The 27,421-nt window shown below is 44.8% G+C and overlaps 3 long non-coding RNA genes across 3 annotated transcripts in view; 1 reads left to right on the top strand and 2 right to left on the bottom strand.

Moving 5' to 3' along the window:
• The window catches only part of LOC311597057, an 88,260-nt gene extending 71,995 nt beyond the window's left edge, over positions 1–16,265 (bottom strand). The window contains exon 1 of the long non-coding RNA XR_014779076.1: positions 15,784–16,265. This is a non-coding gene — a long non-coding RNA (uncharacterized lncRNA). The remainder of the gene's footprint in view (positions 1–15,783) is intronic.
• LOC311597058 lies at positions 15,912–17,171 on the top strand. The gene is made up of 2 exons (XR_014779077.1): positions 15,912–16,022; positions 16,629–17,171. It is a non-coding gene; the product is annotated as an uncharacterized lncRNA (long non-coding RNA).
• Positions 16,557–19,356, bottom strand: LOC311597060. Its single transcript, XR_014779079.1, has 2 exons — positions 19,015–19,356; positions 16,557–17,590 (listed from the first exon to the last, which is right to left on the bottom strand). It is a non-coding gene; the product is annotated as an uncharacterized lncRNA (long non-coding RNA).
• Between the last annotated feature and the right edge of the window lie 8,065 nt (positions 19,357–27,421).

Here is a 27,421-nt window from a genome sequence, read left to right as displayed (position 1 = left end):
AAAGTACACACAGCAGCTACAAAACAATCCCACTTACAGTAGCATCATAAATAGTAAAAATATTAGGCATAAAAGCAATTGCTCAACAGTTCAGGGCGCTTGTTGCTCTTCTAGAGGACTCGGGTTTGGTTCCCACCGTTCACATTCTGAGTACAGCCATCTGTACCTCCAGTCTCAGGTGGTCTGATGCCCTCTTCTGGCCTCCTCGGGCACTGCACATGTGGTGCACAGACACCCAGGCAGGCAAAAACACCTATTTCACATTTTTATTTTAAATGAAGGGAAATCTTTAAAAATAAAAAGTAAAATGAAAGAGTAAAACACTTAGGAATAAATTTAACAAGTTGATGTGAGATGTGTACCCTGAAATTATAAAGAAATACTGGAGGGAAAAAAACCTTAAATCATCCAGTGTTTGTGGATTGGAAGAGTCTGTGCTGGCCAAAGGGCAATATTCCCAAAGCGAACTACAGAATAATTCCTCTTTCATCTACATGGCATTTTTTGCAAAAATGGAAAAAAATCCACTCAGGATTATATGATGCCCTTAAAAGCAAAAACAATATTAAGTAAGATGATTAAAGTATTCAAGCTTGTTAATTTTCAAACTTATTGTGAAGCCACAGCAAACAAAAAGAGCATGATATTGACACAAAGTTAAACATATATAAATGAGCAAAATAAGGTTTAAAAATTAAAACAGAAATGTTTCGGGTGAATTGAGTTTCAACAGGCATATCAAACCTATTCGGGTTGGGAGGAACAGCCTCTTCTTTGGATCGTACTTGGGCAACTAGCTGTCTACATGACAAAATAAATGAAATTAAACCTACAACCCAAACCACCAAGAAACATGACTGGGAAATAAATATCTGTTTCCTCCCACAGTCCCAAACCCACATATTCCAACTATAATCCCAGAATGACGGTGTTTCCTGGGGTCTAAGGGAGTGAAAATAGGGAAATCATGATGGCATTGGTTCCCTTATGAATGTTATATCACTTTCTGTCTGCCCTGAAGACACAGCAAAAAGAGAGCTAGGTGGAGGCCAGGGAGAGAGCCATAGCCTGATTATTACACTGCCTTCTAAAATTGTAAGAAAGAAAGAAACTTCTTTCACCAGCCTATAGTATTTGTTATGTGACTAACAGGCATTAACTCAAAATGGATCAATGACCAACCATAAGAACTAAAACCATTAAGATTCTCTTTTGTTTTGTTGCTGTTGTTGTTGTTGTTGTTGTTGTTGTTGTTGTTGTTGAGGTTGTTGAGGTTGTTTTTGAGACAAGGTCTCACGTAGCCCAAGCTGGTTCATGAGCCCAATATGTACCTGAGGAGGACCTTGGCTTTCACCATCCGGCCTATGATCCTGGGGGCTAGGATTATAGGCATACATCACTATGGCTAGCAAAATAAACTGTAAAATTCTGAAAACAACGAGGCTAAATCCTTATCACCTTGGGTTTGTAAATGGCTTCTTAAGTATGACAATAAAAATACAAGTAGAGAAAGATAATATAATGACGATAATAACAATATAGACAAAATTGGACTTCATCAAAATTTTAGAAAAAAATCAAAAAATAAAAGATAAATCACAAAATAAGCAAAATTGTGAATACAAATTAGTTGAGAAGAGACTGGTTTCCATAATATGGAAGGTATGAAATGGTCTGATTAAAGTCCTTCTCACCTGCAAGTTCTAGCTTGTTTCCTTAAAGTGAAACTGCACACTCTGATTTCACCTGTACTTTGCGGTCTCTTCACGCTTTAGCAAGTTGCCTTGTCTACACTGATTTCACAGAATTTGTCTTACAACTTTGTCTTCATCTACATTTTATCTTTCAGTTCTCCTTTCACCTTCCTATTTCATCAACCTAGATAACACTTAGCTAGTGTCGTTTCAACAGTATTTACAGTTGACCTAAGTGAAGGGCTCAGCCGGCTTCAGAGAAGTGGCACACGGGTGCAGCCTGTGCCTGAAGCTTGGCATCGGACAATGGAGCTGTCCCAGGGAAGGGAAAGAGACGCTAATGCAGAGAGTTAACAGAGCTTCGTGTGTGTGTGTGTGTGTGTGTGTGTGTGTGTGTGTGTGTGTGTGTGTGTGTGTATGCGCGCGCGCGCGTGCGTGCGTGCGTATGTGTGTATTGTGTGTATGTATATGTATGTTCATGTGTGTGTGTGTGTGTGTGTGTGTTAGAAGAGGAAAATTTTTTCTTGGCTCGGGGTTTAAGGGTACACAGTTTGTCATGACAAGGGAGAAGACACGGGAGTGGGAGCAGCTTCCTGCTTGCGGAGGCAGGAACATGAGGATCTGGCTCACCTCTCTGCAGAGCAGTGCCAGTGCTCACCTGGCTTTCTCCTTTTGACCTTTGTTTTTGTTATTAGTACAGTAATCAGATAGAATTATGGATTTCATGTCACATATTCATACACGTATATAAAGTGTCTGATAATATTCTCCTCCCATTATCTCATGGCACTCATTTATTATTTATCACTGATGATTATTTTAAGAAATTTCAAGTCAAATCAAACTTACTTCCACATTGTGGGAGTAACAGCATCATCTGACGTGATGTGGCAAGCTGCCATGGCATGACTCACATTGAGAACATGACAGGTGCTCACGGGATGTGACAGTCTTTGGACCAACTTTGGATGGTGTTGAGGAAACAGCAGGATCTGGTTTGCGAAGGCTGGCCGGCCCAGCAGCTTGTCCTCAAGGTCCATCAGAGCTGGAACCTATCAGTAGCCGAGGTCCACGTGAGCTCATCCTCACAGCCCACCAAGTCCAATTTGAACTACTCTAACCTAAAAAGGAGATGGGGGCTGGGTTGCTTGCTGACCCATATGCCTGTCCATCTCCGTGCGTCTCCTCGAGCTGTGGTGAATCAATGTTTCTACCTTTTAGCTTTTGCTTTTCCAGCATTGCCACAGGAAGATGTCCAGGTTCAAAATATTTCCCACTTTGCAGCCTGGATCTCAGCAGGACACTCTCCCACGGCCAGCTTTGGAGGCTATGGTAAAGACTGCATTAGGGACAGTTACCTGCTAGCCAGCCATCGCCTCTGGCCTGACCCGAATTCACAGAGGGCATAGTTACTCAACAACTTAATCAATGGACCCCTTTGGCTTTAGGGTGGCAGGGGCCAAGAGCCCCATCAAAGAAGCCTATGTGCTTTCAGCCACTCAGAAGATTCCAGTTGTTTTCAGCAGGCCTGAGAGATTAAAATAAACAAATAGGAAAATGTCAGGTTGCCCTCGCATTTCTTCAGAGACCTGGTGCCAGCCAGGGCCACTGCGGACAGGCTGCCCCCAAAGAGGCTGCGGTGGTGCCGGTGAGGCCAAGCTGTGCAACCAGAGCCTTCCCTGCGCTAAGTGCCTGCCCTTTTCTCCTCAACTCCACTCTGCACTTCTAAAAATTCATAAAATACCCATTGCTGTATAATTACCAACTGAATGAAAAGTCCTCCAGGCCACCTCTCCCCAGCACAGACATCTAATTTGAGGCTGCCACCGACAGCCCTTGGATTCATTAAAACACTCAAAAAGGTTTGAAAACAAAACCTCGCCTACAAAGTCCAGCAATTGTTTTGTTTTCTTTTGTTCATCACAACTGTCAAAGATTTGCCTGTGTGGGACCAAACCTCCAGGCCTGGACATGAGTGGGGTCTCCACGATGGCATTACTGGATAAATACATGACCCTTCTAAACGTCTACAGCCTTTATGCCTTTGTGGGACTTTTTTAAGTGCTCGTAAGCATGACTGGCTGCCGGATACCTCACAGGGAACAGCCTGCTCAGTGGGTGACTGTCCAACCTACGAGATCCACTTACAGGACCCCTGGCTACGTGTTTCAAGTCTCTCTTTCTGATGTTCAGATCTTCTGAATTGCGGTGAGGGATCGAATGCTTCTAAATGCTTATTGGTTAGATTTAAATGCCAGCATTCAGGTTTTTGACTCTGAATATAACAGCACTGTAGACCCCTTATGACTGAAGTAAGAAGAAGAGAAAGAAAAAAACAGTACAGAGAATTTATGAGCATCTGTTTGCCTTGTGCATCGACAGGGGCTCTGCCGCAAGCTTGCCTGCACTGAACTTGTGAATTCTGTGAATTCCCCTGTACGTATCCGCCAAAGATGGGGAATGGCTAAATCAAAACATCCCTATATATAAAGAAATATCTTGCTACTCAGCCTGTGCTAAGAGAGGCTCTAGAAGGTCACCAGTCAGTTCCTGCTTACCAAATGCAGTGGCCACTTGTCAGCTCATGACCTCCTTGAGGTCCTGCTTGCTTCTCTTCCAGATTCTGTGGAAGCAGAGACGGCCCTGCACCTCCACTCCAGCACATGTTCCCGCCCCTGCCCCCACCGCCCCCCACCCCCACCCCCACCCCCATGCTCTTTGCCAACCTGAACAAAGACACTCCCCAGTGAGCATGGCCGAATCTTCAGCCTCTGCTCCCCTTTGTCCACTCTCTCTGGGGACACTCTTCTGGGACTACAAGGCTTGCCGCTATGTGAAGGACTTCAGAGTAGCCTTCTCTGGCCCTGCCTCTGACTCCACATCTGTGCCATCTGGTACCCAGAGTGTCCCTGTGGCACGTTTTCCCCGCTCCCCCCACACCAGGTAAGCGTCTGCTATTCTCACCCAGCGTGTTATTCTATCTAGAATGTCACAGCTCCTGTCCTTCTATCTTCCTTTCCATCCCACCCGGCTTGCATTCCACTCTCCTATGTGACGAAAACCGATGGCCACACTACGCAAAGTCCAAACTGATCTAAAGATAAGATCATGTCATAAACTTCAAACCCCTACCCAGATCTAGCCAATGGTCAGAACAGTCTCCACACTTGAGTGGAGAGTGTGGTATGACTTTCACACGTACTCTGGTGCCTCATATTTGACCATATCCCCTGAATGGGGAGACCTGGGGGCACTCAGAGGAAGGATAGCAGGCTACCAAGAAGAGACTTGATACCCTATGAGCATATACAGGGGGAGGAGGTCCCGCTCAGTCACAGACATAAGGGAGGGGAGTAAGGGGAAAATGTGAGGGAGGGAGGAATGGGAGGATACAAGGGAGGGGATAACCATTGAGATGTAATATGAATAAATTAATAAAATAAAATTTTTTAAAAAAGATCATGTCACAACCTGACCACTGGCTGTCCACTGTTAAGCTACATGGGACTTCCCAACATCACCTGTAAATAGGCAAAACACCATTAATGTTTACGCCTGTCTTCATGCTGCCCACTGTCTGGAATCTCCCACCCAACTTGTGGTAGTCAGATTTGCAGGCTTTTAAAGTCATGGCAGGAAACCATGATGTGAGTATATTCTCCCTCTTCTCTCCCCACATTTGGGTTCCTTTGATGGAAACTCTGTCCACGGTATAAGGTATGGAAAGGTGATGGGACCTTTAAGAAGTGAGGCCTAGCGGACAGTGGTTGGGCCATGGGGGGTCTTACCCCATAAGGAATCGGTGTTCTCTCCTAGGTCTGGATTGTTTTTTAAGAGAACGAGTGTTGACAAGGCAAGCTGACCTTCCTTGGCTCACTCTCTTCTTCCTTTCTTCCTACTCCTGACTCTCTGATGTCCCACACACCTTGAAATTCTGCCATCAAGGACAACACCAGATGTGGCCTCTCGACCTTGGGTTAGACCTTTGAGCCAAAGTAAATCTCTTTTCTTTATAACTGAGCCAGTCTGTGGTACTGTTAATAATAAGAGGACACGGATCACAACAGTGGCTGACTGTTCTAGCCTAAATGTGCATAACCTCCCGAGGTACACGTGTTCAAATATTAACCTCCTGTATGCTGCCATCTGAAATTAGGGGCCTTGGGGCAGTAGTTGGGTTATATGAGGCCATTAGAGTGGAACCTACAGAAGGAACTGGTATTTGAATAAGAAGTGGTATTGATGATATCTGTGTGTGTGTGTGTGTGTGTGTGTGTGTGTGTGTCTGTCTGTCTGTCTGTCTGTCTGTCTGTCTGTCTGTCTCTCTTTGTTTCTCTCTCTCTCTCTGTCTCTCTCTCTGTCTCTCTCTCCCTGTCTGTCTGTCTATCTGTCTGTCTGTCTGTCTGTCTCTCTCTCTCTCTCTCTCTCTCTCTCTCTCTCTGTCTCTCTCTCTGTCTCTCTCTCTCCCTGTCTGTCTGTCTGTCTGTCTGTCTCTCTCTCTGTCTGTCTCTGTCTCCCCCCCCCCCTCTCTCTCTCTCTCTCTCTCTCTCTCTCTCTCTCTCTTTCACACTCACTCACTCTTTCGTCACCAGATATGCACAAGGAAGTGCTCATGGAAGCAAATGGAAGAGACCACTATTTGCAAGCCAGAACATGACCAAGCTGGCATGCAGGGATGTGAGTTTCTATTGCTTAAGACACAGTCTATGGCGTTTTGTGACAGCCTGAACCACTAAGTAAAACAGCCATTGTGTATACCCACTGTTTACCAGTGTCTGACACACCACAGGAACTCCCAGTTATTTTATCAAATGAATGAATGAACTTGTAAGGAGTATGATTTGAAATATACTTTGCTCATACAAAGGCAGTGGGTTCCAAAATGTTCAGGGCCTGACAGTCTGTTTCCCCCAAATGCTAACCTTCCTCTGGTACCCTGATATCCTCACCAGTTTCACCTTAGCCTAGATGGTGCAAGCTCATGCCTCCTGGTAAACTGAAGGTGGAAAACTGATGGACACAGGCTGGATGCTGCATACAACTTTTTTTTTCTAACTTTACAGTGTTTCTCAAATTCTCACTTAATTTCCAGCATTTAAAAATTGGGGAGTGTGTGTGTGTGTGTGTGTGTGTGTGTGTGTGTGTGTGTGTGTGTGTGTGTGGTATTATATTGTGTTTGCTGAGACAAAGTCTCACCATGTAGGCCAGGCATACCTGGAACCCTCTATGTTGTCCGGGCAGCCCTTGAACTTAAAATCTACCTGCCTCAGCCTCCCAAGTGCCATGATTACAGCTGTCTCACCACGCTTGGCTTTTCACTAATTCTTAAAGTGAAAGCCATGGACCAGGAGTGGCAACAGCATCTTGGAACTTGTCAGAAATGTAAACCCTTGGTCCACACATGACTTACTAAATCAGAACATATACAGTTGGGGCTCAGTCATCTGTTTGTAACAAGCTTCCAAGACGATGCTATTGTGTGAATAAGAAGTGACAATAATTGCATGATGACATCATCAACCTCTTGAATGTAGAGCTTATGTCTCCATATTACTTGCTGCCTTGTACTGGTTTCAATCTAAGTGTATACTATTAATATAGAACCAATGAAGATAAATGGGAGATATTTGGGTTTGGAGAACTTTTCTTTAAATGGGTTTGCATGAATAGAAAAGGACAAAAATGTATTTGTTTATCTCATTCCTTTGAAGTCAGAGCCAATGATATTTTTTTTTTAAGTTTGGCATCTAAGTGTAGTCAGCAAACCTTCCAATGCTCCCTTGAACATACACGTCTTGGAGATCATAATTCTAAAAGTAACCTTGAACAAGAAGGCTCTATTTACAAATGATAAAAACCAAGGTTCAGGGTGGTAAACAGTTCTATCATGAGTTACTCAATCCCTTTGCCCCACATTAATAAAAGAATGCCGCTGTCTAACTCATCCCTTTATACCATGCCTTCTGTTGGTTTATTCAGTTTCAGAACACCTCCGTGGTTTTCCCTCTTTCTATTTGTTCTTTTCTATCTATTTATTTATTTGCTTTCGTTTGTTTGTTTAGATCGCATCTCATGCATCCGAAGTTAGCATCAAACTGGCCCCAACTTGATATGTAGCTGATGATGATGATGTCAAATTTCTGATTTTCCTCCCTCAGTCTCCCCAGGGGGGTTAAAAGCATTGACCACCCTATTCTCTTTATGCAGTTCTAGGGATCAGGACCATGCTTGCTAGAAAAGCCTTCTTTCCACGAAGCTGGATCCCCAGACCTTCCCCCCACTTTCTAGTGTCCACTTCTAATTTCTCAAATGGGACATTTCATCCCAAGAATGCGAAGCTGTGGACAAGTTGTATGGTTGGTGACCAACCCTCATCCCTTGGGAGGAAGACAAGTCCTGCTTGTAGGTGGCCCTGCTCAGCTTGAAGCCACCTATCACCACACCTGGTTCTCGTTTGTAACAGCAAAAGCATTTCATGCTTATTAAACATCATCTGTTCTCAATTTTATACCACAAATTTGGCTTGGTTTGTTTTTAATAAGTGGTTACAACAGAATCCACCTTTGCAGTCCGATGACGTCTCCAAACCCCAGCTATTGGCATCTTAGATTTAGATTAATATGGCTGCTTTCAGAGGCTACTGCCATGGGAGGACATAAATCCTGATGTTTCTGACTTTCTCATGCAACACATATTTATCTCCAACGTGTGTATTGTGAAAACATGGTGATCATGTTTAAAGAAAATTGTGTAATAGCCCTTATCTTTTCATAGTTCTCATAGCTCCATTTTGCTGCCTAATTTTTTTATTTGAAAACTTCTTAAATTTTATGCAGAACTTGTTTGGGGGATAAAATCAATGTAATCCTTCATTATTGCTCAACTTCTATTTCTTAGTATTTTGCAATTGGTATTACTTGGGGTTTTGACAGCCAGTCATGGTATTTTGTCACTCCAGTTGGCCAAGAAAGCAGATTTAAGTCTTCTTTTAAAGATGAGAGAGACAAGACTACGTTTGTTCCAAGTTAAATATAATCATAAAGTCACAAGCTTCTTTAAAAAGAATATGTAACTGATAGTTAAATTTTAGCAGACTTTCCAGGTTCCTTTATAATGCATTTTTAATGTTGATTGGCTGGTAATAAATACATATAACCATTAATGTATTACACAGGGATGTTTTCATCCTGGTTCCGGGCAGGGCACTTTAATTTGGGCATCTTAAATTCTTTGATGTTGCCTAAGTGTCACAGGTGTGGGACAGCATGGCAATAGTGCACAGCCATCCAGATGCTCCTCCTTTAAATTAAAGACCAACCTGAATTGACAGACGTGTTTATTTTTCTTCTAAAGTAAGCATAACAATGCTTCCAATTTCATCTTCCTTCTAGAGAAACAACCCTCCTATGAGCAACCAGTAACACTCTAAACAGTCTTCCTGTGTGATCTCAAAACAAATCCACTTCATAAGCTTTCCTACAGACCTTAGGGAGTGATCACATGCTTCACAGATCTGCCCTTCCAAAGCTCCACTCTGTTGCTCTGACGTCATTGTCCCGTAGTCTAAGCTACTGGGGTAGGAGTCCTTTCCGAGTCCTTCCCCACTATTTCCTGGTGACCTGGAAGATGGCCTGCTGCATGATAAGCACTGGATTTATTTCTTGGGTGGCAGACTGACTGGAGGAATGAATGGATGGTTGCGGTGGTGATGATGACTACATCAGAAACAGCTCTACCATGATTTGTCTTTCAAATTCACACTCTAGATCTTTTTTTTTTCTTTTTTTTTTTTTTTTTTTTTTTTTTTTTTTTTAGAATGGGAGAAAATCAGGGCACTCACAATCCTACAGTACTCTTACTGCTAAGAAAGTCTCAAAAACAATGTTACTTGATCAAATTTATTATTGGGCTCTACTCTCTGATTGCTACTGAAATGATTCAGGGATGGCAGGAATTTGTACGTATCTTTTGGACCCCCCCAAGGGTCCACAGATTGAGAAGCACTGACCTAACTGATTACTGATGGTACATATTGACTGTTATAAGTTGCTCTGTAACCCACTACCTCCAATTAGTAAATCTAATAATGTATTTATGAATTAGCTCAGACTTTGTAGGCAAGTTGTCACGTTAAATGTCTCCTAAGAACTCAGGAGTCATCCAGGATGCATTTTCATTGGGTGGCTGAGCTGTCCTCATAGGGACTAAGTTCGAATGTTACTCAGATTATAAGCAGAATTTGCTTGCTTTCAGTGGTAGGACTCGGTGCGAGGTTTCTTGCTGGCTGTTAGAGATGCTCTAGAGATGACCTATTGTCCTTAGAGACTTCCCAAAGTTCATTGACAAATGACAACATGGTCATTCATTCAATGAGCATCAGGTCTCCAGAGGATCCACTAGTAGGATAGGACACATAGGCTGTAATGTGCTTGTGGAGTCACAGTCACTCACTTTTCCCATGTTCCAAAAGTTAGAAGCAAGCGGTGGTGCCTGTCCTTCCTCAGATGGAAGGCCAGGCCATGGTGGAACATGAAGAACCCTCTCACCCTCTCACAGTGCAACAATGATATCAAATCATTAGTCTTGGTTCAGATTCTCAATATGAGTTTAAATTGTAAATATTTGTGTGCATTAAGACCACTGGTTCAAAATCCTGCACATAACTATTAGAGCCACTAAAATCCTATCTTGCTCAGCTGACCTGTGAGTTTCTGGGGAATTCTATAAAGGTAGATAATTATTACATTTGTGGACACATTAACTGGAGTCTTTTTCCCCTTTATACACATCTTGAAATTATATGATCAGGTTCACAATTTAGGGTGATTATATCTTCACTTACACACAAAAACCTCATCTCAACTACTTGGAAACATCTTTAATTGCTTTACATAATGCTGGCAAATTAAAAAAAAGTATTTCTATTATTCTGAACATGTAAATTCGTTCCAAATCTGAGATTTATAAATCCTGGTATACAGCCCATGCTGGATCGTCTTATGTCAGTAGAGGCATTTGGGAAGAAAGTGCCTCACCTGAGAATATGACCTCACCAGACTGGTCTGTGGGGAAGCCTGTGGAGCATTTTGGGTTTGTTTGTTTGTTTGTTTGTTTGTGACTGATATGGGAAGGTCTCGGTCATTGGGTGGAGCCACCCCGGGCTGGTGGCCGTGGGTGCTACAATAAAGCAGCGATGGGGAGCAAGCCAGTATGCAGTGTTCCTCCATGCCTTCGGCTTCAGTGCCTGCCTTCAGATTCCTGCCTCTCTGCGTTCCTGCCCTGACTTTGTTTAATGATGGACTGTGTTGTGGAAGTATAAACTAAATTAAACCCTTCCCTCATCAAATTGTTTTTGGTCATGGTGTTCTATCACTATAGAAAGCTAAGACAAAGCCCTTTCCTTAGTTGCACCGCTTTTCTTTTTCCTGGAGTGAAGAAATCTCTTGCCTTTTCATCTGCTTGGTTCCTCATCCATTTATTATTTAAGCCCTTTATCTACTATATTTTATATTGTTTAATATTACTTATATATTATTTAAGCTCTTATACATTAAGCTCTTCCACAATTTAGAGATGTTCTTATGAATAAATATATATCCCTTTGCTTAAATTTTTCTTGAAAAATTCCCTCCAAGAGCCTCCAACATACTCCAATCCATGTTTTCTGCTGCAAGGCTAGCACCCTACGATACCCCATTGGTAGTAGAGTGAGCTGTCCTGGGGATTGCCTTCACTTTTCTCCTACTTGCTTGCATTGCATCTATCCTCTTTATTAGTAATTTTCACTTGCTAAGGGAGCACATCATCCTGTAGCCTTCTTCAGAAGGTGTGTAGGTAGTGTGTGCTAAGTTCTTAAGTGCCTGGAAAGATTAAAACAGTGACTTACAAGGCCGTATTTAGAGGGTGATGACTCAAACAGAAGCCTATTCTCTGCTTCCTTGTTCACTTTCTCCGTGATCTTGGGAAAGCCATAGTGCTTCCTGGGACTTTGTTTCTGTTGATGAGAAGGATAGGAGTGCAATTGTGCCTTCTCAGCACTGTGAATAGGAGAAGACACAGGAAGGGACCTTTTATGGTCAACTATGTACAAACAGTATATGCTATAAATGATTACTTCTTCCTAAGACATGATTATTAAATCACTGGAAGCTTAACTTGATCTTAGTGGAAAAATTTACACCACGGAAATTGGCAAGTCAGTGAGGACTTCCTCGTCTCTGCAAAAAGAACTAGTTTGTACTTATCACACCAATTACAGATGAAAGCCATTGTTGACAGCTTACTATCACTATGTGCTCCTTTGTGCATATAGCTTAACTGTAACATTATTCTTCAATAGGGTCATTGTGTTGGTTACCTTCCTATTGCTGTACACAGACACTGTGACCCAGGCTACTTACAGAGTTTAATTGAGTGCTTGCTCACAGTTTCTGAGTTAGTCCACAATCATAGTGGCAGGAAGTGCAGTTGGACGGCAGATATGTATGTTGCTGGAGCAGCAGCTGAGCGCTGACACCTGATCCATATGCATGTGGAAGGGAGAGAGAGAGACTGGAGTCTGACATGGACTTCTGAAAATGTCAAGCCCAGCTCTCGTGACATACCTCCTCTGACAAGGCCACACCTCTTAATCCTTCTCCCAAAAGCACCACCAGCTGGGGACCAATATGAGCCCATCGGGGGCCATCTTCATTCAAACCACCACAATCGTGAACCCCTTGAGACATAAGACTATGTAGTTACATCCAGCTTCCCCGGTGCCTAAGACATTGACTCAGCTGATACTCAATTCCAAAGTGTTAGAACATCCGACTAGAAATCCTGTTTGTTTTTATGGGATACTGACAGGGATGGGGAGAGTGATAACACTAGTTGGAAAGGGATAACTCTGGTACATAGGATATTTTTTAAAGGGGTACCCTCTTTGGTGTATTAAAAATAGGTGACCTTCCTTCAGAGATTTCTATCAGTCAGGTTCTAGTCTGCGTGCTGTGCAGAAATTTGCTCTGAGAATCCCGACAGCATATAGGTAGGAAGTATTTTTCTCATTCCAAAGATGAGAAAAAGAAGATGTGTGTAATGTGCCCCCATTGCAGAGTGAAATTCACATACAGCATCGTCCATGTGCTTAGCCCCTACCTGACAAGGGAAACGCACCATGTCTGTCGGTATACGCTAGAAATGATAGTCACCAAGCGAAGCAGATCCATTTAAGATAGGAGGAAGGCATGAAGGCTGTAGCAAACGCAGCGGGCCTGGGCCCATCCAAAGACGCCCCCTTCCTGGCGCTAGAAACATGATCTGCTAAAGCTAGAGCCTTGCCTTCTTTTGAAGAGAATGCGGAAATCCGAAACCACGTGGTTGCAACCACTTCAGATTAAAATGAAAATGGCAAGACTCTTGTTGAGACAAACGCTCTCTAAGCGGGCCATCGGTCTGCAGACTGCTATGGAACCGCCTTCCTAGAACACGTTTTTGAGCACCCAGGGGGCAGCACAGGGTTGGGGAAGAAAAGATGTCGTCCATCGGAAGAGAATGGGTGAGAGACTTGGTGGTTTCATCCCCTTGTCAGCTTTGTCCCTCCTGTAGAGCAGTGAGTTCCCTCCTCCAGCAGGTTGAGAGCCGGATAGGGAGGATGGGCCAGGATCCATTGTTGGTGTGAAGGCACGCATTCCCTCCTCTCCAGGCATCCCCAGGGAGAGCACATTCCTCACAGTCAAGAGAGCAGAGCTGTTGACTTAAAAGATTCTTAGAATATTCTATTCAACACCCCAGTGGGTTTAACTCTCTTTGGAAACAATATAGCCAGCCGGGCTATGCCTTAGGCTGGACCGGCTCTCTGAGAGCAAGTAGAGGGTGGCGGGTGGGGGAAGGTTCAACTGTTAAAGGTCAGCTAGAGTCACAAGCAAAAAGGCAAGAGAGTGAATGGAAAGATTATCCAATTATACAGCCCTAGGTAGAGATTCCCCAGGCCTGGCGAGTGACTTCAGGCCCTGCGTGATTTCCACTTACTTTTGCAGTAAACAGTGTTGATCACATTAAGTCACACATTAGTTGCCCCCCCCTCATAAATTTTAGTTTCTGTAGAAATTTGGAAGACTGAATTATTTCATAGGACAAACCTGCAGTTCTTTTTCAACGAGGTTTTAAGATACTGGAAACGACATGCTTTAAATGACCTCTTGGAGCACACATAAACAAATTCATCCTACTTGAACGCAGCAGGCTCTGTGAGGATGATTAGAGAACTTAAGCCAGGCACTTAAAGAGAGAGTTTTTACAAATCCCGGAATAAGATAGGATCACATGACTCAGAGGCAACGCCTTAATGTGGTCAATTGTTTATCTAAGTGACAGAGAAGACACTGAAGGCCATCCGGACAGCCACTGAGTGCCCAGTTGATAACCCGAAGCAAAAGAGAAACAAGAAAAGCCCATGCTGAGACCAGCAGACTGACTGTGGGTGGACCAGACTGGACAAAAAACTGAGTGAGCCCTTTTGGGGGAAGATGTGAAAAGAGTCTTGCTGTTGTTCGTTGCATCCTCTGTGACCAGCTTTGCTCAGCCAGCCCCCTAGGAGATGCGACATGGGTACAGTACTTTATCAACCACTGTCCCAGGATGGTGTCCTGGGGTGCTACATGGATACAATACTTTATTAATCACTGTTCTAGGATGGCGTCTTAATTTTTAAATTTTATTTTATTATAATTTATTCACATTACATCCTGGTTGTTATCCCCTCGCTCTTATCTTCCTGCTCTCACCCTCCCTCTGTCTTCTGCCCTCTTCCCCTCCCCTAGCCCTCTGACTGGTAAGGTCCTCTTCCTCCACCATCTGACCACAGCCTATCAGTCCTCATCTGGATGGCCTGCATCCCCTTCCTCTGTGTTCCCACAGGGCCTCTCCGCCAAGGGGCAGCGATCAAATCACAGGTATCTTGTCAGAGGCAGTCCCCTGCTCCCCACCCCTTTCCACACATGGAGAATGAGATTTTCATTGGCTACATCTGAATACTGAGTCTGGTACATTTACACAATGGAATACTCCTCAGCTATTAGCAACAAGGAAATCTTGAAACTGGCAGGCAATGGACGGAACTAGAAAAGATCATCCTGTGTGAGGTAACGCAGACCCAGAAAGATACACATGGTATATATTAGCTTATAAGTGGATATTAGCCCAACATAGATGTCCCCTGAGAGACCCCACCCAGCAGGGGATTGGGACAGATACTTGAACTCACAGACAGACTCTGGGTAAAGTGTTGCATGGAAGAGTTGGGGGATGGAAGGAAGGTTGTCAGATGCTCCACAAGGAGACTATCAAGGTTGATGGATCTGGATGGGGGGGAAGGGGGGGAGAGGGGCGGCCTGCACAAACTGATGCACCAACCAAGGACATTGCAAACAGAGAACCTAACTTCTAACTTCTTTTTAAGATTCTCAACTCAATAGGTCTTGTAGCTAAGCAACCCAGAGATGTTGTATAGTTTCCTCAGTGGGGGGAAGGAAAATAAAAGAAGGAAAAGACTAAAACTCAACTAAATTTTGCAAAACCAGATCTCACTGTGCACTGATGCGCTCCCTCCATTGTGTGAGTGTAGCAGGAAGAGCCCAGGCATGAGCATGCCCTCCTCCTCCTCCATTTAACCCTTGTGACCTCCCCCGAGACATGCCACCTTCCACCTCTAGCGCACTCTAGACGACAGCCAGCCAGCCAGTCCCTGCCCCTGCCCCTCTGTCTCCCACTCTCAACCCTACCATCTCAGCAGAGCAGCAGCGCCAGTAGATTTTCCCACTCTTGCCTCAGCTTCATTCCCTCATCTCATCCTCACACCAGGCTGATGACAGCAAGACTGCATCTATTCTTTCCTCCTCCTCCCCTCCCCCCCCTTATTATTGGACATTTAAATCTGTCCATCTTTTTTTAACTCAATTTACATCCAGATGGAAGGCCCTCCTTCTTGTCCTCCCAGTCCCACCCTCTTCCCTCTTCCCCCATATCCCCCCCTTACTCCTCAGATAGGGGAGCATCCCCCCCAAACAGCCCACCCCAGCACATCTAGTTGCACCAGGACTGAGCTCACCTGTGTAGCCTGGCAAGGCAGACAGAGTCCATGTCAGAGACAGCCACCTCTCCCCTTTCTGGCCATGTTTATTCTACAGATGAGATTAAGGCTGAGAAGCTATGGGAGTCAAGTGCTCAAGGCAGATGAAAAGTCTCCACGCAGCCTATACTGCAGAGTCACGGACTGTCACAGGGCTATGCCCTCACCCTCCCACCTTCCCCTCTCGTGTGCATCTTAACAGGAAGCCTTCTTCAAAGGTAGTGAAGCCCTCAAATCTCCTCTTTACTTCTTGCTCAGTTTCCTGATTAAAATGCCTTCAATTCATGCCTGGATTGTTCTGCTTGGTAGTTCTGTGTCTAAAAGGCAGTAGTAGGCATGTGCCAATCAACGGAGAAAAATGTGCTTTTCTAAGTGAAAATGAATAGCGTGAGGAAGCCCTCCCCAAAGCCTGGAATCCTCCCCCAATTTCATTCTAAAAGCTCAGCAAAACTATGCATCTACTTTCTTCCCCCTTGAATGTCTTTTGTTCTTTTTTTCATATATTTCATTAATTTATTCATAGTACATCTCAATTGTTATCCCATCCCTTGTATCCTCTCATTCCTCCCTTCCTCCCATTTTCCCCTTACTCCCCTCCCCTATGACTGTGACTGAGGGGGACGACCTCCCCCTGTACATGCTCATAGGGAATCAAGTCTCTTCTTGGTAGCCTGCTATCCTTCCTCTGAGTGCCACCAGGCCTCCCCATTCAGGGGACGTGGTCAAATATGGATGACTTTTGTTCTTAATCATTAGCATCAAATACAAGTTTCCTTTAATGTTTTTTCATTCAGTTATATAATTTTTGTGTTTGTTTTTCACAGTCCTTCCCTCAGCATCCTGTATGTTCTCCTGGGAGTCCCATTGGCAGTGCCTCGCCTGCTTGAAGGAGGTAGGGAAAACAACTTAGAGATGAGTGATGAGCCAGGATCTCATCTGCAACATGCCGACTTTTATTCAGCACTGGTGTCAGGAAGATGTACTCTGCTATCTGTAGGAAGCACCGTTGGTCATAGACAGATTTTCACAAAGGCTTCCCTTGCGAAGGAGTGCAACATCATTTTTGATTACCATCCATCTTCAAAGCCTGGTTATATTGCACCCAAATGAAGTGCTGGGCTAAGAGTCGGGAGAACTGAGCCCTATTCTCTTTCAATACCATTTATGTGGCTTCAGGCTGCAAAATGATCCTATAATATCCCCTGTGAGTAAGACAATAGTTGCTTTCATTACATGAAACCCAGCACTAGGGGCTCATGTTTGCCTCAGTCTCTTCCCCCATACAGTAGCTTATATTTTACATAGAGTGGCTAGGTTTGCACACAAATCAGAAGGCAACAAATATAAGCAAAAGCCAACTCTATAAGTGCCGTGCAGGCAAAAATGCTGCAGAAGGTCAGAAAATGGAGCTTTGTGTCACGGTCCACGCACGTAATCCCAGCAGTCAAGAGGCTGAGGCAGGAAGACAGCATGTTGGCAGTCACCCCAGGCTATGCAAAGAGTGAAAAATATTGTGTCTGTGGGATGACAATTGACAGTGACTAGGAGGAAGGGGCAGTTTTTGGGCTAGTTTAAAGTACAGTAGGTGTGTTAGTCTGCTCTGGGTGTTGTGATGAAATAGCACAGGCTAAATAGCTACAAGAACAGAAAAGTGTCTTCTCACTGTTCTGCCGGCTGTAAGTCCCAGACCGATGGTGTCAGCCATTTTAGTTCCTGGTGAAGTCCCTCTTTCTTTCTGGCCAGCAGAAGGCTGCCTTCTTGTGTTCTTGTGGACTTTCCTTGGTAACTTTATGATGAGAAAGAAAGGGAAAAAGAAACAAAGAGAATAAAGGGGGAAAGAAGAGGAGAGGGATGGAGAGAGAGAGAGAGAGAGAGAGAGAGAGAGAGAGAGAGAGAGAGAGAGAGAGTGTGTGCTATCCCTGGTATTTCTTCTAACAAGGACACTAATTGTATCACACAGTGTTACTTCTTATGACCTTACTTAACCCTAAATAATCCCTTAAAAGCCCCATCTGAGGCTTGCAGCTTCAATTTACCAATCTTGAAAAGAAACAAATATTTATGCCAAAACAGTGGGCTATCACCCAAGAAACGTGAGGGAGAGTGCTTCTGAGAGAAAGTGAAGGAGAAAAGTTTGTTTGTGTGGTGTGTGTGTGTGTGTGTGTGTGTGAGAGAGAGAGAGAGAGAGAGAGAGAGAGAGAGAGAGAGAGAGAGAGAGAGAGTGAGAATATGTATGAGAGAGTGTGTATGTGTGAAGGTGTGTGTGAGAGATTATGTGCGTTTCTGTTGGTGTGTGTGTGTGTCACTGTATATTATGCATATAAACTCATACAAGAAAACATCCATTATTCCTATAAGTTATTCACTAAGTACCTATCACCTATCATGTGGATTCCTCGGTGCACAAAACAAACAAGGTTCCTGCTCCCAGGAAGACAGTGTTCTAGCAGACGGATGCACAATTTAACACAATAGTGAATGACTTAGTAAAGGCTGTTGACTGTGTAAAAATAACAAGCACTGTGGAAATAAAAACAAAAACAAAAACAGAGCAAGCTTTTAGGGAGAGAGGAGTTCCAGAGGAGAGAGGAACCTGGTCAGGGACACAGACTCCCTGAGAAGAGGTCTATGCAAAAGGACTGGGGTGGGAGTATCAGGAAAGCATTCAGATGGAGGGGAAGTAGAACACGGGGATACAGGAAGGCCTCTGACATTCAAGGGCTGAAGAGGTTAATGTGGACTTAGCTGGTAATAGGGGGCCTGAGTGGCCTCCACGTTGACTCTGCACAGGACCATGCATTATAAGGCATTGACAATTTCAACAAAGCAAGGACACGACATGACATCTTAAAGGTTTTCCCCATCTAATGTGTGGGCTCAGCACCTGAGTAGTCAGTAAGTGTTTATTGGTATGATCCAAGGAAAGCGACTGCTATTGGGGCTAGAGAGCGGGGAGGGAAGCCATGCCCCATTGTAGGTGTCTGTTAATAATAGAACTAATCAACATATTGACAGACAGAGAAAGAATCAGTGGAAGCAAATAAAGAAACAGGAGTTTGTATCCTTCACTGATCATTTCAGGTCATTGGGTTATATTTCCCTCATCTGCCCTGACATGCTGGTAGTACTTTATGATACAAGTCATGGACAGCACACACTCAATTTACTAGGGGACCCATATGAAGATCAAACTGCTCATCTGTTACTTACGTGTAGGAGGTCTAGGTGCAGCCCACGCATGCTCTTTGGTTGGTGCTTCCATCTCTGTAAGCCCTCATGGGTCTAGGTTAGTTGGCTCTGTTGGTCTTGTGGTGTTCTTGTTCCTTCCAGGTCCTTCTATTCTTCTCCCTCCTCCTCCGACTCTTCCACAGGATTCCATAAGCTCTGCCTAATGCTTGGCTGAGTGGATCAGCTGCTGGGTGGGGCCTCTCAAAGGACTGTTATAGCTCCTGTCTGTAAACATAGCAGAATATCTTTAATGGTGTCAGGGGTTGGCTCTCTCCCCCTAAAGGGGCTGCCTTACCTGGCCTCAGTGGATGAGGATGAACTCAGTCCTGATGTGACTCAATATGCTCGGGTAGGTTAGTGGGGGGGGGGGGACTTTTTCTGAGGACAAGGGGAGGAGTGATGGGAGAAGAAGGTAGGAAAGAGGGACTGGGAGGAGAGGAGATAGGGGGCTGTGATGGGGGTTGCAAAGTGAATATATAAATTAAAAATAAATTTAAAATATAAATAAATAATTAAATAAATAAATAATTTTGTAAAAGAGGCAAGAAAATTGAGACTCTGGGTCCCAGGGCATGCAGTCTCTATGTGGGTAAGGGGTTAAGGAACCCAAATTGTTTCTGCTTGTAACACACAAATTTTACAATTGTTTACTACCATCTAAATAATGAATTATCAGCTCTTTTGATCACTCAGAGAAAAGGCTGCCCCGTTTTCCTTTCATCCTTTTCTTAGCTTATTGTTCAGCCAGATGTCAACATCTCCCATGATGAACATTTTATTGATGTGTGTTGTGGGTTGTTTATCCTTTCTCAGTAGAATATAAGCAACATGCTTCTCAGTCTCTTCTCTTCACTGCTGTATTTCTGATTCTTGGTACACAATAAGTATTCAGTAAATATGCACATATGAGCCAGAAGAAGAGGAAGGGAAGAGAGAAGGAAGAGGGGAGAAAGGCAAACTCTCCTGGGTTTTCAGTGTTATATACTTATACAAATATTTACATCAAACAATGGAGCAATGATAAAATAAAAGACTTGTTAGACTTTTTTCAAACCAATTTTAATTCTCTTGTGTTCATTTTCCCCAAGGGCACATTATTTTGTGCTAACAAATTTAAAATCCTGCCACTTTTCACTAAGTGGGAAAAAATTTTTTAAAGCTGTGATATGAGTCAGAGAAGCTACATGGACTTTTTCTAAATGAATATTAAACAAAGAAATCCAGTGAAACCGTTCTTCCAAATAATGTTGAAATCCTTCCCAGAGGAAAGCATGCTCTGTGCTTGTATGAACTAAAGACTGAACGCAGCGGGCAGAAGGTCAAGGCTCTGCAAGCTGGCCTTTCCAACCCCTGGTCCCCATGAACCCAAAGGCGACAGACAGAGCCAGCAGGCATGGAGGTAGTTTCCTGTTACTGAATGAGAAATACCCATTGTTAACCTTAGGCCATTTGGACAGGCATTAACTGTATGGAGACCCACACTCAGAAACAGTAAGAGAACATTTCCAATCAACTGTCCACACATGCCACACACGTATCTCAGGTTTGGGCTTACAATGTCTGTTTTAAGTAACTAGCCAAATGGAGAAAGGGAACTTGGTGTCACTCTTCTCCAAGGAGCAAATCTGAAACTCCTCCCTCAGTCACAGTCTCTGTGCTGACAGTCTTCTGTTTCCACTTCAGGTCCATTTTCCTCCCTCCTCCCTCCTCCTTCCTCCCTCCTCCCTCTCCCTCCTCTCTCCTCCCTCCTCACTCTCCCTCCTCTCTCCTTTTCAGGGCCTTACAAGGCTAGTCCCTTGGTCTGCAGCAAAGAGGCACTGGTGGAAGGGAGGTGATTTGTGTCCCTGCTCCCTTCACACCTTGTCACAGGACCCAAGCGGTACCCATCTAGTGACACCCAGACACAGCCCCCTTAGGCCTAGTGATAAGAACTCAGCCCTGCGTGTCCTGCTGGTGCTCATTACTCTCCCTAGACTCCATCTTCATCTTGCAAAGAGTGTGCACAGTCTTTTGATCTGTTTGGGGGCTACTGTAACAGAATACATGAGGCTTGATCATTTACAAAACAAAGAGATGTACTTGTTCCAGTTCTGGAATCTAGGGATGCAGGTCCCCTCACTGCATCATCCTGTGGAAAGAGGTGCAAAGATAAGAATGAGAGGGAAGAAAAGGAGAACAATGGAGGGGAAAATGAATCCACACTAATTCTTCTCTGAGGAGCCCACTCCTAAGAACACGAACCCACTCCCAAGAGAAGATCACTAATCCTCAAGGACAGAGCCCCAATGACCTGAGGCAGTGGGTCTCGATCTGTGGGTCTCAACCCCTCTGGGGGCCGAACGACCCTTTCACAGGGATTGCAGATCAGATATTTATATTACCATTCATAACAGCAGCAAAATTACACTTACGAAGTAGCAACGAAAATAACTTTATGTTGGGGGGAGGGGTCACTACAACATGAGGAACTGTATTAAACGGTCGCAGCATCAGGGAGGTTGAGAACCTTTATTTTAAGGGCTACTCCTCAGTACTTATATTAGTCAATAGGTTTCTGGTGAACCGTAGGCTCACGTTCAAAGCATGGATGCTCCTGTATTAAACTGTCCTCCAACCACCTGGGTTGAGTGTGACATCTAATTCATGCTGGGACCTATCAATCCACATACTAAACAAGTAAAAGCGGAGGACTCAAACACCATCTGTCCACACCAACCACAAGCCTCCTCCACAGTTAACAGTTTAGGCTGCCAGCTGGCATGGCTACGTACCTCCTAGCAGGAACGTAGTTGCTCCCTTGTATTCAATCTCACTTAACCAACCTGTCTACGGACACTCATTGACACCATTGTATTGTGTGCCTGATACTGCCCTGGATGCTAGAACCTACAACTGAGTAAAACACAGTCCCTGTGATCAGGGCCCTCGGATTAGATGAAGGCACACGGCCCTCCTTGGCACTCTGGAAGCTGATTCTGAAGTCAGGGCCAGCATGCAAAAAGTGCTTGACACCAACAAGCATGGAAAGAAATAAGAGAAGCAGAAATGGCTACAAGGAGAGGCTGGGATGTGCTGCACAGCTTCAGGGAGATGCTCCACTGAGCAAGCAGGAAACCCCCGAAGCTCAGGTGACCTTCCAGACTTGAACACACATGACTTTAAGGGCTGAAAGTCATCACACCTTCCAACAGGGGATGGTACTTGCCTGAGACTCTGCAACAAAGACAATCTCTGAATGGAGCTCACAGATGAAAGCTGTTTCTAGTGACATCGTCAATATCTTGAGGGAATATACTCTTCGCCCTGGGGAAATCAAAGTCCCCCATAGGACAGGAAGAGAGACAGATAAGCATCCAAAAATCTCATCAAGTCAGAAATGCAGAGAAGCAGAAATATTAGGGAACCTAATCTAGTCTTGGGAGTCTCCTTCTCTCTATCCATCCCTCCCCTTCTCTGAGGGGGGGGGCATGGATACCAACCACCCTGGCACATCAAGTTAAGGAGGACTAAGCACATTCTCTCCCACTGAGGGCAGACAAGGCAGCCCAGCCAGGGAAAAGGGGAATCCCAAGGCAAGCAACAGAGTCAGAGACAGCCCCTACTTCCATTGTTAGGGGACCCACATGATGACCCACAAGCTGCACATATGTGTAGGGGGTGTAGGTCCAGCCGTGCATGCTCTTTGGTTGGTGGTTCAATCTCTGTGAGCCCCCATGGGCCCAGGTTAGTTGATTCTGTACATCTTCTTGTGGTGCCCACGACCCTTCTGGCTCCCCCCCCCCACCCCGGCGCAATCCTTCCTCCCACTCTTCCACCAGAACTCCCCAAGCTCCACCTAACATTTAACTGTGGGCCTCTGCATCTATTTCCATCTGAGGGGCTGGATGAAACCTCTCAGAAAACAGTTAGGCTAGGCTCCTGGCTGCAAACTTGGCGGAGTATCATTAATAGTGTCAGGGGATAGCTTCTCCCATGGGGTGGGTCTCAAGTACGGCCAGTGATTGGTTGGCCATTCCCTCAATCTCCACTCCATTTTTATCCCTACACTTCTCCTAGGCAGAAGGAAAAAACTGGATCAAAGGTTTTGGGGGTGGGTTGGTGTCCTCCTCCCTCCACTGGAAGTCCCACCTAGCTACAGGAGGTGGCATCTTCAGTCTCTATATCCCCCATTGCTAGGAGTTTCAGCTATGGCCACCTCCATAGACCCCCATCAATTTCTGTTCTTTCTCCTAGTCCTCCCCACTAGCTCCTTCCGCATCTGGCCCCTACCCCCTCTCCCACCCATTTCGCTCCCTTCATCTACTTCAGATGTCTGTTTTATTTCCCCTTCTGAGGGAGATTCCAACATCCTCCCTTGGGCCCTCCTTGTTACTTAGCTTCTCTGGGTCTGCTGATTACAGCACGGTTATCCTGCACTTTATGGCTAATATTCACTTATAAGTGAGCACACACCATGCATGTCTTTCTGGGTCTGGGTTCCTTCACTCTAGATGATATTTTCTAATTCCATCCATTCGCCATAGCAGGGAGACTTTGAGTGAGGTGTTAAGGAACCACTGAGGCTTTGGGCTGTAGGCAAAAGCCATCTTCTACAAAGGGACACAATGCCTCCTGAAGGTAGGGCTTTTTCCTGGGAGGATTTGCAGTGGCAACGAAGACCTTGTTGTGGACTGGTAAGTTCTCTTTGGCAGTGTTTATACTAACCTCCTCTTCTCTCCTTATTAAGAAGAAATCTGCTACATTGGAGGGCTGCTACTAAGCTCCCTGTCTTCAGAGACAGAGCTACCTTCAACTGTACGGACAGTATACAGAAGTCCTTAGTGCATACAGCTGGGAGCTGAGAGAAACTGATCATCCTGAAAAAACAAAACACAAAAAACAAAAAACAATTCTGTTCTTCTGTTCTGTTCAACTTCTTTGTTCAACTTCAGATATGTGTGTGTGTGTGTGTGTGTGTGTGTGTGTGTGTGTGTGTGTGTGTGTATGTATGTATAGATAGGTAGATAGATAGATAGATAGATAGATATATCTGAAATTGAGATTATATATCTATTAAGCCCCAGTGAAGCTAGCCAGAAGAAAATGCATCCTCATCTCACTGTTTTTCTCCTCGGCTATACTAGCCACACCCAATAAATTCCACTCTTGTCTGGATGATCCACAAAGTGGCATGAGACAGGTTAGCCTGCCTCTGGGGAAATCCAAAGGATGTCAGGGTCTTACAGTAGCAGCTGTCAAAATGGGTAAGAAGAAGAGGCCAGCCCTGGCCTGGGACAAAATTCATCAGAGCAGCAGAGGAGGCAGCTGACATGCTCATGCCTGATGGGGGTTTCGTTCTTTGACAGACGATCCTGTCCCATCAGGTTGCCTGTGGTAGAGCACCGTTACTCTAGGATGCAGTGTCCTCTCGTGAGTGCGCTTAGATGACAGTTGAAAAAACGTTCAGGCACTTGGCGGAGACATTTTATTCTGGTGAACAGGCCCCAGTAGAGCTAAAATATTGTTCTTTGAAACCTGATGTTTTCCCAAAAACTTCCCAAAGTTAGACAAAGACCTCGGGTTTGTTTGGCTCTTTATAGACTATTAAAGTGTCAAGCACTTGGTGCTATGAAACAGACGCCCCACCCCCCACCCCCCACCCACCCACCCCACCCCTAGCCCCCGCACACCTGCCTCCGTCCCATTTCTCTGACACATGCCCTTGGACTCTCCACACTGGCCACCGAAAGTTAAAGATAAAACTTCATGGGAACAGTTTGCTCTCCTCCTGGGAGTGAAATGAGAACTCCGAAGGGGATGAGGAGTGGCTTTGGCCAAGGAGAGGCTGGGTAAGGGTCAGAGTTGAGAAAAGACTCAATTTGTCCAAGCTGTCGCTGTGGCTCGAAGACACCTAGGCCTGCAATGCATTTGGCCGATTTCCCAGGGGCATATATGCTCCAGATTCCTGGCCATCTACCAAGAACAGCACGCCCGGGTGTTGCCCAGGGGCCTTTCCCCTCAAGGAGCACTCTTCCCCCTTGGATGCTTTCTTGGCTTCTTAGATGCTGGAGCCTTAAAAATACATCCAGCGCTTGGCTCAGGATGTCGCTCCACCCGGAGCGCCCCTCTTCTTTCTATGTGTCACAATGTATGGGAACGAGTCTTCTGGTCCATTCCTTCACTCACAAAGCCTTAGAGGGTTAGAATGTTCCAGATCCTAAGCTTAAAGGACTTAGACAAATGGAATCAGCAAGTCAAGACAAAACCACAATCCAAGGTGACTATTGCTAAGAGATTTGGAAAATGGTGCTTTTAGAATAATTTTCAGCAGTCTTGTCCTCGGCTGAATTAAGAACTCACCTCAGTGGTTTGGATTTATATACTTAGCCCTTCCCAGGGAAACTATTTTTCTCTACCCTCACAAGTGGACAAGCCCAGAGAGTCGGTGTTTTTGCTTAATTGTATTAATTGTTTTTTATTCTCTTATAATTGTTTCATAATCTGAACCTCAGAGTGGTCACTGGAAGATTTCCCCAAAACACCAAGACATTGCACATGAGAGCCTTGGGATTCCGGTCAGAGGAAGAGCTCTTCGCTAAGAATCTTCCACATACTGCTGAAGACATAAACTCAGCCATTGGCCTCCTAAACAGACGGTTCTTGGAAAACAGGAAGAAAAGGCAGCTGGATGTTCTCTCAGTTAACTGTCCCAAGGCATAAACACAGGAACCCCACTTCCTTATCGACTCGGTAATCTCCAGCTCCTCTTCTGCATGAAAGCGGGGCCCTGACGTTGTCAACACGGATGGGCAGGAAGGTTTTATCTGGACTAGGCCGAAAAGGGCAAAAGCGGTGCCACTGTCCTAGAACAATTCTAGAGAAACTGCCAGTGGCGTTGGCGTTTTCTTATAAACACTTGGTTTCAAATGCCCCAGAGACTGATGCCTGGAAGAAAGGAACGACGTCATCGGCTTTCAACTTGACGTCAGAAACTACTGTTGCTAGCTCTTCCCACGTCAAACAAAAGCGCTTGAAGCCCTTGCTGAGTTCATTTCCCTATTCCTGTTACCAAACTGCCCAGATGTTTAGATGCCAATGCCTCTCTGAAGGGACCCCAGCCCCACTGACCAGGAAGACGGGAGAGCAAACAGATGCTTATCTGCATGGCCAGAGGAACAAAGCGCTCCCAGGTCAGGAGCTGAGCCTGCTGCTATGCAGGGCCTGTAGGATGCCTCCGGCAGGAGGCCCGGTGCCCTGAAAGAGCCCATTCACTGCACAGGGCTGAGCACTTTCTCTCAAGTGGCTACTCACACATGGCAGACCCAGTCACACACAAGAGAGACGGGTTCCTTCAGGAGGCATTGGGGTTTCTTCTGTATTTTTCTTATTATTTTTTTTAAAAAAAAAAGCTCCTTTGGCACAACTCAGATACAAATAATGGGATGGTTCCTTTAAGTGAAGTTTAAAAGGAAAACAAGAAAGTTGCAAAGCGTATTGCAGAAAGCAATGCAGAAGCACTTCCTTCCATACCTCTTCCTACACACACACACATGAATACACACACTTACTCATGTAAATGCACACATGTACACTCATTCACTTGCACACATGCATATACTCCTACACACTTTCACATACACACACTTACTGACTTCCAAACTTTCTTTCTACATCATTACACACACGCATGTGCACACACACATACAGTCACAGCACTGTCTTCCACACCTGCTCCTACACTCACATGTGTACACATATAAACTGACAAAAAACATACTCATGCATGGACATTCATATATACTGATTTCCATAACTCCTCCTGATACCCTCCCCCAACACATACAATCACACACATTGGCTTCCATACCTTTTTCTATACCCATATCTCCACACATGCGCACGCACATGTATGTATACTCACATATGTTGACTTCCATACCTCCTTTCCCCTACACACATGCACTCACACACATTGGCTTTTATACCTCCTTACTCTATGTACACCCATGCACACATACACACACACACACACACACATGCACACACACACATACACACACACACACACACATGCACGAGTATAATTCTTGGGGCCAAGACCTGATATTGCTTTCTTCCCAGTATGAGAAAAGCCATACATGTCCTGAGGACCTCTGTGCGCCTTCTTTCTCTCCTGGCTGGGTTCCTGCAGTCTGAGTTAAAAGGTAAAAGGGAAAGTTTTTCCTTCTTCCTACTTTATCTAGAGTAATTTCTTGATAAAGCTGTATTGGGTCCTCCCCCGAGGCCTCTGAATTTTATCTACTAGTATTTTTCTTCCAGTAACTGCGTAATTTATGAGAATAGCACAGAATGAAAATGTGAGCTCCTGTCTAAAACAACAGGGCTGTTCTCCTCCTTCTGTGGTTACTTT

This window comes from Acomys minous, assembly GCF_964271855.1.
Source record: "Acomys minous genome assembly, chromosome: 5".
NCBI lineage: Eukaryota > Metazoa > Chordata > Mammalia > Rodentia > Muridae > Acomys > Acomys minous.
The sequence above is the reverse complement of the archived record's forward strand: the minus strand, read 5'-3'. Positions and strand labels throughout refer to the sequence as shown.